The following is a 12,844-nucleotide window of genomic DNA, read 5'->3' as shown; positions in this document are numbered from 1 at the left end:
GAAACCGCAGCGGCGGTCTAGTCGGCAGATTCTCCTTCCCGCTACACACTGTCGCCTTCCACCTTTCACAGCTGCAAGTGTTTCCGTGCTCGGTGTTTGCCCTGCGTCCTCCGCCAGACAGTGGCTTTCTGTCAACGTTGGCACCGCCGCCACGTTCTGCTCTCCCGCCGCAGAAAGCTTTCTGGCGAACGGCAAACAAACAGCAGCCGGCCGCCGAGAGCGGGCCGAGCTTCCTCTGCCGGACACGCGTGCTGCACGTGTCGAGTTTCCCACACCAGCCCAGCCCAGCGTGGAAAGCAGGTCCAAGGCGCTCCGGACAACACTTTGCGTTCCGCACACTTCTCTAAACATCTGGCACGCAACCAACACAGGCAACTGGCGAGCATCTAAAGAGTTAAGATCACACCACACTGGCTCACTACCAACTAAACTTGTTAACGTATTAGCCACATCAACGTTCCTCTGTTGCAGATTCAAGAACACTAGTATAGCCTGTGATCGAAATTTAAAACATAGAATGTCAAATTATTTTATATAATTAATTGCAATTTGTTCGTATGCAGATTCTAACTTCTTACCTGAACACTATGCAGATTTTTAGTTCTTACCTGAACGCAATAAGGAAAAAAGTAAGAAAGGGCGAAGAGGGACGTGAGAAAATTAAACATGCAAATTAGGGAAATCTATATATAGAAAAGAAAATCGTTTTAGTTACACTATTTATAACTCAAGAACGGCTGGACAGATTTGGCTGAAAATTGGTAGCTTAGAACCAGGAGACGGACATAGGATACTTTTTATCCCGTTCGACCGCTATAAAACGTGGTATAACAAAAACGCATCTGGCATGGAATAACGAAACGCAAATGACAGCTAAACGTCTATGGTTAAGTATCAGTATATATCATTAATTAAAAATTTAAAGAAATAATTTTTATTTTCTTTGAATCATCATTAACAATGCCGCGACCAAGACGATCGAATATTTCTCGACAAAGCCGTCCGCCAAACACTGCCAGTACTTCCTAGATCAACGGCTGCAGACGAAATAAATGCTTGCCTTAAATCATCGAATCTATGGCGCTATGCGAAGAAACTTCAGCTGACAATATGAGAGTTGCATTGCTTAATGATATATCTGCTGAAGATTTCTCTGAGCAATTGCTGCCTATCGGTAATGGTCGAATACCTGTCGAAGAATCGAGCGGATTGATTTCATTTCCTCATAGTTTCTGTAACTTTGTCTCATCGAAAGACGAACTTACCAAAAAAGTATTCCCAAACATCATTACTAACTACAAAAGTAATGAATGGTTGAGTGAGCGAGCAATTTTAACGGCTAAGAATAAAGATGTAGATGTCCTAAACTACATAATTCAGAATGAGATCACTGGTAAAATGCATTCATTCAAATCTATTGACTGTGTCACAAATGAAGATGAAGCCACCTACTATCCAACTGAATTTTTAAACTCCTTGGATGTGCCTGGCTTACCACCGCACAATTTACGCCTAAAAGCTGGCTCCGTAGTAATCATGGTTCGAAACATAAACCAACCAAAACTGTGCAACGGTACGCGTTTGGTGGTAAGTAAATTGATGAACAATGTTATTTATGCGACGATACCTAAAGGAAAATTCGAAGGTGAGGAAGTTCTCATTCCGAGGATCCCGATGATCCCAACCATTATGCCGCTTGAGTTTAAAAGACTTCAATTTAGGATCCGTCTTGCGTTCGCCATGACCATTAACAAATCACAAGGACAATCCTTGAAAGTTTGTAGTTTAAGTCTGGAATATCCATGTTTTTCACATGGTCAGTTATATGTGGCATGTTCACGGGTCGGAAGACCATCCGCGTTGTTTGTTCTTGCGCCTGATAATAAAACAAAAAATGTCGTGTATCACGAGGTACTTAATTGAAGAGTGGAAGCTATGCACCAAAAAACATAAAGAACAAAGAATCATTAAATACTTAATTTTTTTATTTGTATTTCCTAATAAAAAATTGAACTTAACATCCAAAATCTGATTATTTATTGGCTTTAAGGAGGAACAGAGTTCGCCGGGTCAGCTAGTAATTACAAAAGTTTACAATTAACGGTACAAAACTTCAGTGTAAGCTATATTTTTCAAAATAGTCTTTCATCATTCGCTAAATGACCTTTTTCGCTACGTTCAGAAATGTAAAACTTCAGACCATTGACAGATCACCTCACACCATGTAACTGACCATGCGTAAAAACTGGTTGCCCTAATAAATTATCAACTTTTTGTAATGTATCTCCCTGTGACTTATTAACGGTAACTGCAAATGCAGGAATAACCGGCAATTGTTTTCCTTGAAACTCAAAAGATAAAATAGCACAGGAATGAGTCATATTTATAAGCGGAATTGAAATACGCTTATTTTGTGCGATTCCAGTTAAAATTTGGCAATGAATAGCTTTATTATATAAACATTTAACAGGCATTGTCTACGCAAAAATTGTCTCTCTAGGTCTTCGTCTTTCAGTTCGACCCGTTACAGTTCTTCTATGAGGCATAGCCTAAAAAATAAATTGTCTCCGTACAATAAGAGAAGTCGTCCCTACTCAAAAAGAAGAAACTGAAAATTAGGATCTTGTATTGTATTGAACTGGGGACCTAGAAACGACGGAGAAGCTTCGTACCCGCCGTGGCCCTCAATGGTCCACAACGCCACAACAGGCTACAGCAGTCCACTCACCTCACCGCCGCCCCACACCGAACCCAGGGTTATTGTTCGGTTCGCCCCACGGTGGACCCCCCAGGGAACGTCTCACACCAGACGAGTGTAAGTAACTCCAATGTTTGCGTGGTAGAGTAATTATGGTGTACGCGTACGTGGAGACAGTGTTTGCGCAGGAATCGCCGACATTAACTGAGGCAAAATAAGGGGAACCAGCCCGCATTCGCCGAGGCAGATGGAAAACCGCCTTAAAAACCATCCACACAGTGGCCGGCACACCGGACCTCGACACTGATCCGCCGGGCAAATTAATGCCGGGGATCGGCACGCCTTCCCGCCCGGAAAGCAGTGCGTTAGACCTCTCGGCTAACCGGGCGGGGTAAATTAGGATCTTATTTCAAATTTTGTGGTAAAGGCGGCAAATGGAAACAAATTGAGTTCCGATAACTTTTAGTCAAAAGTAAGAGAAAAAATGAACCACGGTACGTATAGTCTGTGTTGCCCCAAACGTTTCATTACTGCGACGTTTTGTTTACCACGCAGATGATGACTGTGGACTTCTTTGCACCTGATATTTGTTTACCACAGCTGACAACGTCAACTATCTAGCAGTAATGACGCTGTAGCTGCCGCGTATGCGTGTGTTACAACAAATGAGCCTTCTGCAATATTCGAACATCAATGTCCCTAGAATGCGATTTCACGAAATGTTGTTCATGTGTCATTTCGTCCATAGCACCTGATCGGCAGAAATTGGTAACAGTGAGAGAAACACAGGAAAATTTCTCTCATCTGTGTGTCTACTTCCTTTTACCTCTCTTAACGGCTACTTACAGATGTGTGTGTGTGTGTGTGTGTGTGTGTGTGTGTGTGTGTGTGTCGCGAGTTAAAAGTATAGAGCAGGAAGACAGCATCAACGAAGGAATTTGAGTGTAGAAACTTGGGGTCGCAGTTGAATAGTTACGGCGCTATGCCAGCGTGAAAATGGTGGTCAGTTTGAACATTTACTACGACATAACTGTATTAAATAAGTGATGCCACGTTTGTGTACAAGAGCATACTCATTTTTCATCTATTTTGATCTTTCACAACATATTGACGCGATTGTTTACATTTCTAAAAAAATGGCTCTGAGCACTATGGGACTTAACTTCTGAGGTCATCAGTTCCCTAGAACTTAGAACTACTTAAACCTAACTAACCTAAGGACATCACACACATCCATGGCCGAGGCAGCATTCGAACCTGCGAGCGAAGCAGTCGCGCGGTTCCAGACTGTAGCGCCTAGAACCACTCGGCCACACGGTCGGCCATTTCTAAAGAAGTGCTGTATGGCAAGTTAGCTAAATACGATACATATATATAAGTGATGATTTAAGTTTGTCTTGTTCTCATCGTGACGATCAGCTAGCCCAAACATTTTGTGTGCATATACATTTTGTGTGACTTACATTCCATTTTCAGTACAGACGTCCATGTGCCAGATTTAAATAACGTTCCTGTAGCAACTGCGACCCCTAATTTCCATACTCAAATTCGTTTGTTTGGCGCTGTCTTTCTGCCCTACACTTCTGGTCAAATTGTTTTTCCTCACTCCGAATGATAAGTTTTACTGGCCTCCTTGTATAGCTAATGTTAAAAATCGGTACCTGACTTTTCGATGTGCCGGCATTATTATCACGAATCTTATGATTATAATTTCAAGATGCTTTAGTATGTTCGAAAGCAATCAAAAACATCAAGACCAAATTTGGTTTATACAGTGAAAGTTATAAAGCAGCAGCAGAAGACAATAATTTTCAGACTCGAACAGAAAAGTATTACCCTCAGAGTTCAGTTATTTTCTGAAAGAGCGCCTTCTGTAACTGAAACAAGTTCCGTGAGAGGTATGGAATCGCATCATCGTTACCGCCTACTTAAAGCAACAAAAAACTACACTTAAATGATCTCAGGACGAGGACATCGGCTCTGTCAACAACGCAGTGAGCTGAAGGGGAGCGTTCTCTCTAAAATGTTCCTGTAGACAGAAAGTTGTGTAATGTGTGGCGTTAATTATTGCTGTATTATTAATTTCTTGTCCAGCCTGTGGAGCACTTTGGTGCAGGTTACACAGCTGTAGTAATGGTTCTGAAGAGAAAATCATCACCAGAATCCGTTTTCTTTTCGCTTTAAAACACTACCGCTTTCGGCCTCCAAGTCCATTACCCAGTGGTATCCGCATAGTGTCAAACAACGAAGTGCAACAGCGTTGGTGAAATGGGGAAGAATGTAGCAATAGGCATAAACAGCAACAAATAAAATACATAAATGTTCAAAGCAACTCATCCACATGCTTCATGAAACTAACAAATTAAAAAAATAACTTAGAGTCAACTCGTGTACTATTAAACCTATATATATTACGTAAACTAAATAATGATGAAAGACAATGTATTACTATGTTTATTTTTCAGTATTATTTAGTTTACATAACATATATCCATTTTAGTAGTAGATGAGTTCACACTAAATTATTTTTTAATTTGTTGCTTTCGAGAAGCATGTGGACGAGCTGCTTTGAACATTTATGTATTTTATTTGTTGTTGTTTATTCCTACTGCTACATTCTTCCCCATTCTTACGATTTACATAAACGATCTGGTTGATGGTTTTGACAGCGGCCTTATACTGTTTGCAGATGATAATGTAGTCTACAGGAAACTAGTATCACACGAAAGTTATGAACAAATCAATGAGGATTTCTAGAAAGTAAATCCGTGGTGTAATGATTGGCAGTTATCTCTAAATATTAGTAAGTGTAACCTACTGAGTACAACAAGGCGAAAATCCCCATTAATGTATGAGTACAAAATAAATGATCAGTCTTTGGAAGCGGTAACATCAGTCAAGTATCTGGGTGTGACTATTCGAAATGTCATATGGAATGATCAGATTACACAAGTAACGGGTCAGGCGAACTCTAGATTGCGGTTTATTGGTAGAATGCTGAAGCGATGCAGTCCTTCAACAAAGGAAATAGTTCGTCCAGTCTTGGAGTATTGTTCGTCTGTATGGGACCCTTACAAGATGAGTCTGATTCAAGAGATTGAGAAGGTCCAAAGAAGAGTGGAAAGATACGTGCCTGGTACATTTAGCCATCGCGAGAGCGTTACAAATCTCATAGAACGTTTGAAGTGGGACACACTTGCACATAGACGACGCCCTAAACAGAAGGGGCTGCTCACTAAATTCCGAAATCCAATCTTCACCGAGGATGTAGAGCATATATTATTATGACCAACTTTCAAATCGCGCAATGATCATCATTAAAAGATAAGGGAAATAAGAACTCGTACTGAGGCACTCAAGACAGTCGTTTTTTCCTCGCGCGATCCGCGAGTGGAACAGAGGGGGGAAATAGGACTTTGACGCGAACTGTGCCCTCCGCCACACACCGCTAGGTGCCTAGCGGAGTATATATGTACACTCCTGGAAATGGAAAAAAGAACACATTGACACAGGTGTGTCAGACCCACCATACTTGCTCCGGACACTGCGAGAGGGCTGTACAAGCAATGATCACACGCACGGCACAGCGGACACACCAGGAACCGCGGTGTTGGCCGTCGAATGGCGCTAGCTGCGCAGCATTTGTGCACCGCCGCCGTCAGTGTCAGCCAGTTTGCCGTGGCATACGGAGCTCCATCGCAGTCTTTAACACTGGTAACATGCCGCGACAGCGTGGACGTGAACCGTATGTGCAGTTGACGGACTTTGAGCGAGGGCGTATAGTGGGCATGCGGGAGGCCGGGTGGACGTACCGCCGAATTGCTCAACACGTGGGGCGTGAGGTCTCCACAGTACATCGATGTTGTCGCCAGTGGTCGGCGGAAGGTGCACGTGCCCGTCGACCTGGGACCGGACCGCAGCGACGCACGGATGCACGCCAAGACCGTAGGATCCTACGCAGTGCCGTAGGGGACCGCACCGCCACTTCCCAGCAAATTAGGGACACTGTTGCTCCTGGGGTATCGGCGAGGACCATTCGCAACCGTCTCCATGAAGCTGGGCTACGGTCCCGCACACCGTTAGGCCGTCTTCCGCTCACGCCCCAACATCGTGCAGCCCGCCTCCAGTGGTGTCGCGACAGGCGTGAATGGAGGGACGAATGGAGACGTGTCGTCTTCAGCGATGAGAGTCGCTTCTGCCTTGGTGCCAATGATGGTCGTATGCGTGTTTGGCGCCGTGCAGGTGAGCGCCACAATCAGGACTGCATACGACCGAGGCACACAGGGCCAACACCCGGCATCATGGTGTGTTCCAACAGGACAATGCACGTCCGCATGTATCCCGTGCCACCCAACGTGCTCTAGAAGGTGTAAGTCAACTACCCTGGCCAGCAAGATCTCCGGATCTGTCCCCCATTGAGCATGTTTGGGACTGGATGAAGCGTCGTCTCACACGGTCTGCACGTCCAGCACGAACGCTGGTCCAACTGAGGCGCCAGGTGGAAATGGCATGGCAAGCCGTTCCACAGGACTACATCCAGCATCTCTACGATCGTCTCCATGGGAGAATAGCAGCCTGCATTGCTGCGAAAGGTGGATATACACTGTACTAGTGCCGACATTGTGCATGCTCTGTTGCCTGTGTCTATGTGCCTGTGGTTCTGTCAGTGTGATCATGTGATGTATCTGACCCCAGGAATGTGTCAATAAAGTTTCCCCTTCCTGGGACAATGAATTCACGGTGTTCTTATTTCAATTTCCAGGAGTGTAGATGTAGATGTAGATTTGATTAATTGTGTTGTACCGGGCAGTTACAACGAAAGGGCAGTTACTCAGTGCGATCTGTAATTATCGTACGGCAGCGAAATTCGCTGGTACCCGTACAAAATTGGCTCTGAGCACTATGGGACTTAACCTCTAAGATCATCAGTCCCCTAGAACTTAGAACTACTTAAAAATAACTAACCTAAGGACATCACACACATCCATGCCCGAGGCAGGATTCGAACCAGCGACCGTAGCAGTCGCGCGGTTCCAGACTGTACCACCTATAACCGCTCGGCCACCTCGTCCGGCCCGTACAAAATTCAGAAGGAGTAGTACCTGAAATCTCATGATCCGAGGCAAGGTTTTGTATTTGCTCTTCTGTTTCTTGCACTGATCGGAGTTGATGTGGCCGAGCAATACGATATTCTATGGAGTCAGAAGGCGCAATTTACACTTCAGGGTGCAAGGAATAAACAGAACTGCAGAACTTAGGGTACTGTTAAACCACGCGTTGTGCACGAGGAACAACTGCACTCGCTGTACGTGACTGTATGGTGTGGATTCATAAGCACCCTTATTCTCGGTCCGTTGTTCTATGAAGAGAATACCCCCTTACGGCCTATCAAGTGTACCGTGTATCGAGACCTCCTTCTGCGACACGTGATTCTCGCTCTGGAAGAGCGCAGCTGTGTGGAAACTATTGTGTGAGACACCACATCATTTCGCTCGCCCATTCAAAGATCTGCTTAACGCAGCCTCCCACAAAGAAGTTATCTTCAGAGGTTTACCAGACGCATGTCCTGCAAGATCATCTGACCTCAATCCGTATGTCATTTGGCTTTTGGGAAATCTAAAAGAACACGTTTAGCATTTACACGTTCGATCTCTACCTGATTTGACTGCTACTATACAGGAACACGTAGCTCAAATTCCACCGCACCTTCTGAGGGTAAATGTTGATCAAGTCGTTTTACAGATGCAGCACCTCGTCGATGTCTCCGGTGCTCATACTGAACAAATTGTGTAATTGGCGGTTAGTAATAAAATCAACAATATGCCTTTCTCATTTGTTTGTCTTTCTTCCCATGTCCCGTTCCTAATCCATTACATACGACGATATTTCAAAACAAATATTTCCGTACGTCTTTCTTCCATTCAATCGCCAGATTTTCACCTGATAGCAGAAATTGGAACTATTTTTTCAGCTTAAATTCCTTCCGCATTAACTCATTAGAATACCTACCAAGTTTCGCTGCATACGAAAATTACAGTACACACTGGACCTCTGTCAGTAACTGCACTCTAATTATAATCAGCCGGTACTTTGTTGTTTGACACTGTGTAGCTACCACTGGATAATGGCCTTGGAGGCCGAAACCGGAGGTGTTTTAAAATAAAACTGACGGCTTCGACATTCTCTTCAGAACACTTCCTACATGTTTTTGAGCCGTGCGCTGCTCGTGTTCATGCCATTTATTGTTTGTCATCTTGTTTTACGGTACTGCCGCCTCGTTTTCTTATTCCATTTACTGGCGTCACTAACTTCTGCCTTACTTGCCCGTGAGTGGCAGCACCAGCGTTATCGATAGTAGGTTTGTGTTACTATCTGTGGAGCGACCGCGAGTATTTCCGGGTTCTGCTCTGACAAAAATGGCTCTGAGCACTATGGGACTTAACATCTGTGATCATCAGTCCCCTAGAACTTAGAACTACTTAAACCTAACTAACCTAAGGACATCACACACATCCATGCCCGAGGCAGGATTCGAACCTGCTACCGTAGCAGTCGCGTGGTTCCGGACTGAGCGCCTAGAACCGCTAGACCACCGCGGCCGGCCTGCTCTGACAGAAAAGACGTAGTCGGTGGAGTGAGTCGGTGCAGTGAGTCGGCACAGTCAGTCGGCACAGTCAGTCGGAAGGCAGACAGTCGCCTGTTAGTCAGTCGGCTCTGAGTCTCAGTTGCTTTTGGGTTGTTGACTGAGTCGGGTTCGTCGTTACTCGGCGGCTGGACGAGTTGGTGGTCAGTAGCAGGCAGGTCCCCACGGTCGGCTGGTCGTCGCATGGCAACATGTGGTCCGCTGAGCACTGACACCAGTATCAGTCGGAGAAGAGTTGGCAGCCAGCTACGGTCGGGTCCGTATGGTGTTAGTATTCGCCGGGACCGCTGTCGGCGAAGGTCGGCTGCCGTTGGTCGTTTGCTCGGCCGGTCCTCTCACTCGACGACGTCTTGGATCCTCAGGACGAACACCATTTTTCGAGTTGGGATGTGGTTGTACCTTGTTGGTTCGTCGGAACTGAGCAGCGACGCAGTCTCCACACCTCAAAGCCAAGCCGGGGCTTTTGGCGGCGGGCGCGCGCTGTTGCATTTGGAGGCGCTAGCTGTGTGAGCGACTTTTCGCTTTCTTCCGAGCAGGATCCTCAAGTTGAGTAATTAGTTACCTGTTCTTAAAACTCGACTGTTACGATTTGTTAGTTAATTGTGGATTGTTGGTACCTCAGCCGTTGACGCGTGTGATAACAAGTCGTGTGTTTTGTTGCCTAGAATCTGCAGCCTCACGTAGTGGCTTGACAGTTGTGACTTGTATTTTCGGTATTCTTTTAAACTTGTCTTGAGTCGTGTTTGATGCCTTGATCTTGGTAAGGCCGAGTCTGAAGTTATTGGTATCTTGGTTTACTTTTCATCGGCCGATATTTTCCATTATCTGTGCCGATGGATCTGACCGCTGGAAATCAGTCAGATTGTCGGTCGATAGGGAACCGTCCCTAGGTTGTGTTGCCTTCCGATTAAGAGGTTGTCGGTCTGGCTGCCTCACCTAAACGTGCGTTAGTGTTACCTTCCCAGGCCAACCCTTGGAACCTTCTGAGCGCCGCTCTTTGTGTTTTACATAGTGATTTCCTTTTAGTCTTAAGTACTTTGTGTGGCCTTCAGCCGAGTTTAAGATTACTAAAATTGTAAGCTTTTTTTCTCTTTAGTCCGTAAGTCGTGAAATTGTTTTCTCCTTGGTGTGTGGCATTCAGCCGAGTTTTAAACTCTCTTAAACTGAAAATTCAAATCTTGCTCTTCCCCTTAAGTCATAACATTGTTATTTTTTGGGTAGGTATGAGGGTTTCAGTCGAGTTTGCATGAAATGTTTTAAGCTAAGACCCTTAGCCCGTTAAACTGAAAGCCCTTCTTTGTAGGCTTTAAGCCGTTAAATTGTTTGGTTGATATGCGGCCTTCAGCTGGGTTTCAGCCTATTTAGAATTAACATTGAAAATCTTTGTTTTGGCCTTAACCCGTAACACTGTTCTTGCTTAATGTGTGGCCTTCAGACTATTTTTATTGAAGTAAAAAAAATTTTTTTGAAAGAAGCGCAACTTCCAGAAGAACTCCTATACCTCAATTCCTTGCTTAGGCCTTGGGCCCTGGATTTTCGTATGTAGCTTTCAGCCTATTTAAATCAAATCAAAGGAGCTTTTTCCTTAAAGCCTTGAGAGTTTTTAATTCTTGCTCATGTTATTGTGTGTTTTAACTAATAAAATTTATATGTTGTGTGTAACTGACAGCAACTTATTTTGGCCACTTTCCACAAATATAACCTCACCCGCTCTGTCCTACTAGTCCAGGGATTTCAGTTTTGTTTAGTAAATGTGACGTTAGATCTGTATTTGTATGTTGTTTTTTTACTCCGTTCCATAAATTCATCATTTAACGTCAATGTCAGAATTACCGACGTCTTCGTTCTGATTATTATCGACTATCAACGTTTAGATGTCGATGATGAAAGTTCATAACCCACCTGACAAGTGACTACTTCCTCCATTTCTCCGTGCCGAAAGCTCCTTTCCAAAGTCGACAGAATTCTTACCTATGGACTTCTTCATGTAGGCACTGACAATTTTACGAAGGAGGTTAACTATTAAACAGATGTTGGCACCTTTAACGTAATATCTCAGCTTCTTCGCAATGATCAACTCCTCTATAAACAGAATTTAGCTTTCAGTAGTCCAAGGAAGCTGCTTGCTGTGGCTGTTGTTGACACTTGTGAAGACAAAATTACAATTTAATTTTGTCTTTCTTCTGGACTAATTGTTCAAGTTATAGACGTTGCCTTAATATTATAAAAATCCAAATTTTACGTTAGTTCCAATATTTGGGTGGATTAGGAGTATTTGAGAATAATCAATTTGAGACAAAAATTAGGTAATTAATATTTGAATTTTATCCTAACTCCGTAGTTTTGATATAATGTAAAATGCATTCTGTTTACTGTGTTCTCTACGGTTTTCACTGAGATATAAATTGTCGAAAGCTAATAATTCTTTGTATCCAGAGGTACTGGCAGAAGTAATGCTGTGAGGTCGGGGCGTGAGTCGTGCTTGGGTAGCTAAGTTAGTAGAGCACTTGCCCGCAAAAGGCAAAGGTCCCGAGTTCGAGTCTCGGTCCGGCACACAGTTATAATCTGCCAGGAAGTTTCAATTCTTTGTATATACGCAAATTGTAGAACAAAGTGTTTCACCACATCAGGTATCACTTTGTATTCGTTAATAGTTTGGTTGACTTTTCTGTTCTTTTTTTTTGTTTGTTTTTTTTTTATTTTTACATATGACGTGTTCACCGTCGAAGTGAGTTAAAAATAGTAGCCATAATTAAACTGTTTCTCAAGATATTATATATATAAATGTGACGACTGTTGGAAACATGGTTGTAACTTCTATATCTCAGAAACCTCAATTTCTTTACCGATAAGTTAAAACATAAATTGAAAATTATGAAAGGTAGTAACCTGATGTGTGTTACTTCATCTAAGAGATTTATTTGCCCATGTTTGAGCGTACAGAACAGTAATGTAGAATCCGATACACGGCCCAACATGCGATTGTACTATACGACACACGACCTGAAATGATGCTGCAGTATCCGATACACGGCCTAATCCGTACAGCCTGGACCTTTGCATCCTTATCGTATGTTTGGTGACTGCATGTTTCATTTCAGAATGCGTGGTGGTCAGAGCGTGCCATAGGAATGCGTTCCGCTGACTGTAATCGGCGCAGTTAGTGTGCCAGTAATTTACGCCTGCCGCCGCCGCCGCCTTGGCACGCGCGGGCGCCGAGGAGCGGTGAGCCAGCCGGAGCTGGAGGCGGGGCGACCGCAGCGCCCCTAGCGGCCGCTAATAGCAGCGCTCCCCGGCCCCTTCCGCGCCGCGCGCGCTGCTCTGATTAATGGAGCGGCTAATCCGGCGGCTCTTTCGCCGGGGATTTGCAAATCGCCCCTCCTCAGCCGCCTCAGCCGGCAAGCGCGCGCCCGCTCTCCCCGCTGCGTCTGCTCCAATACACTTCTTCCGCCTCTTACGGACTTCCTGCTACTGTGCGCAGTGCTACCGATGCAGTGTCGTCA

This window comes from Schistocerca piceifrons, chromosome 1 (genome assembly GCF_021461385.2).
Source record: "Schistocerca piceifrons isolate TAMUIC-IGC-003096 chromosome 1, iqSchPice1.1, whole genome shotgun sequence".
In the NCBI taxonomy this organism is placed as follows: Eukaryota; Metazoa; Arthropoda; class Insecta; order Orthoptera; family Acrididae; genus Schistocerca; species Schistocerca piceifrons.
This window is presented reverse-complemented; position numbering follows the sequence as displayed.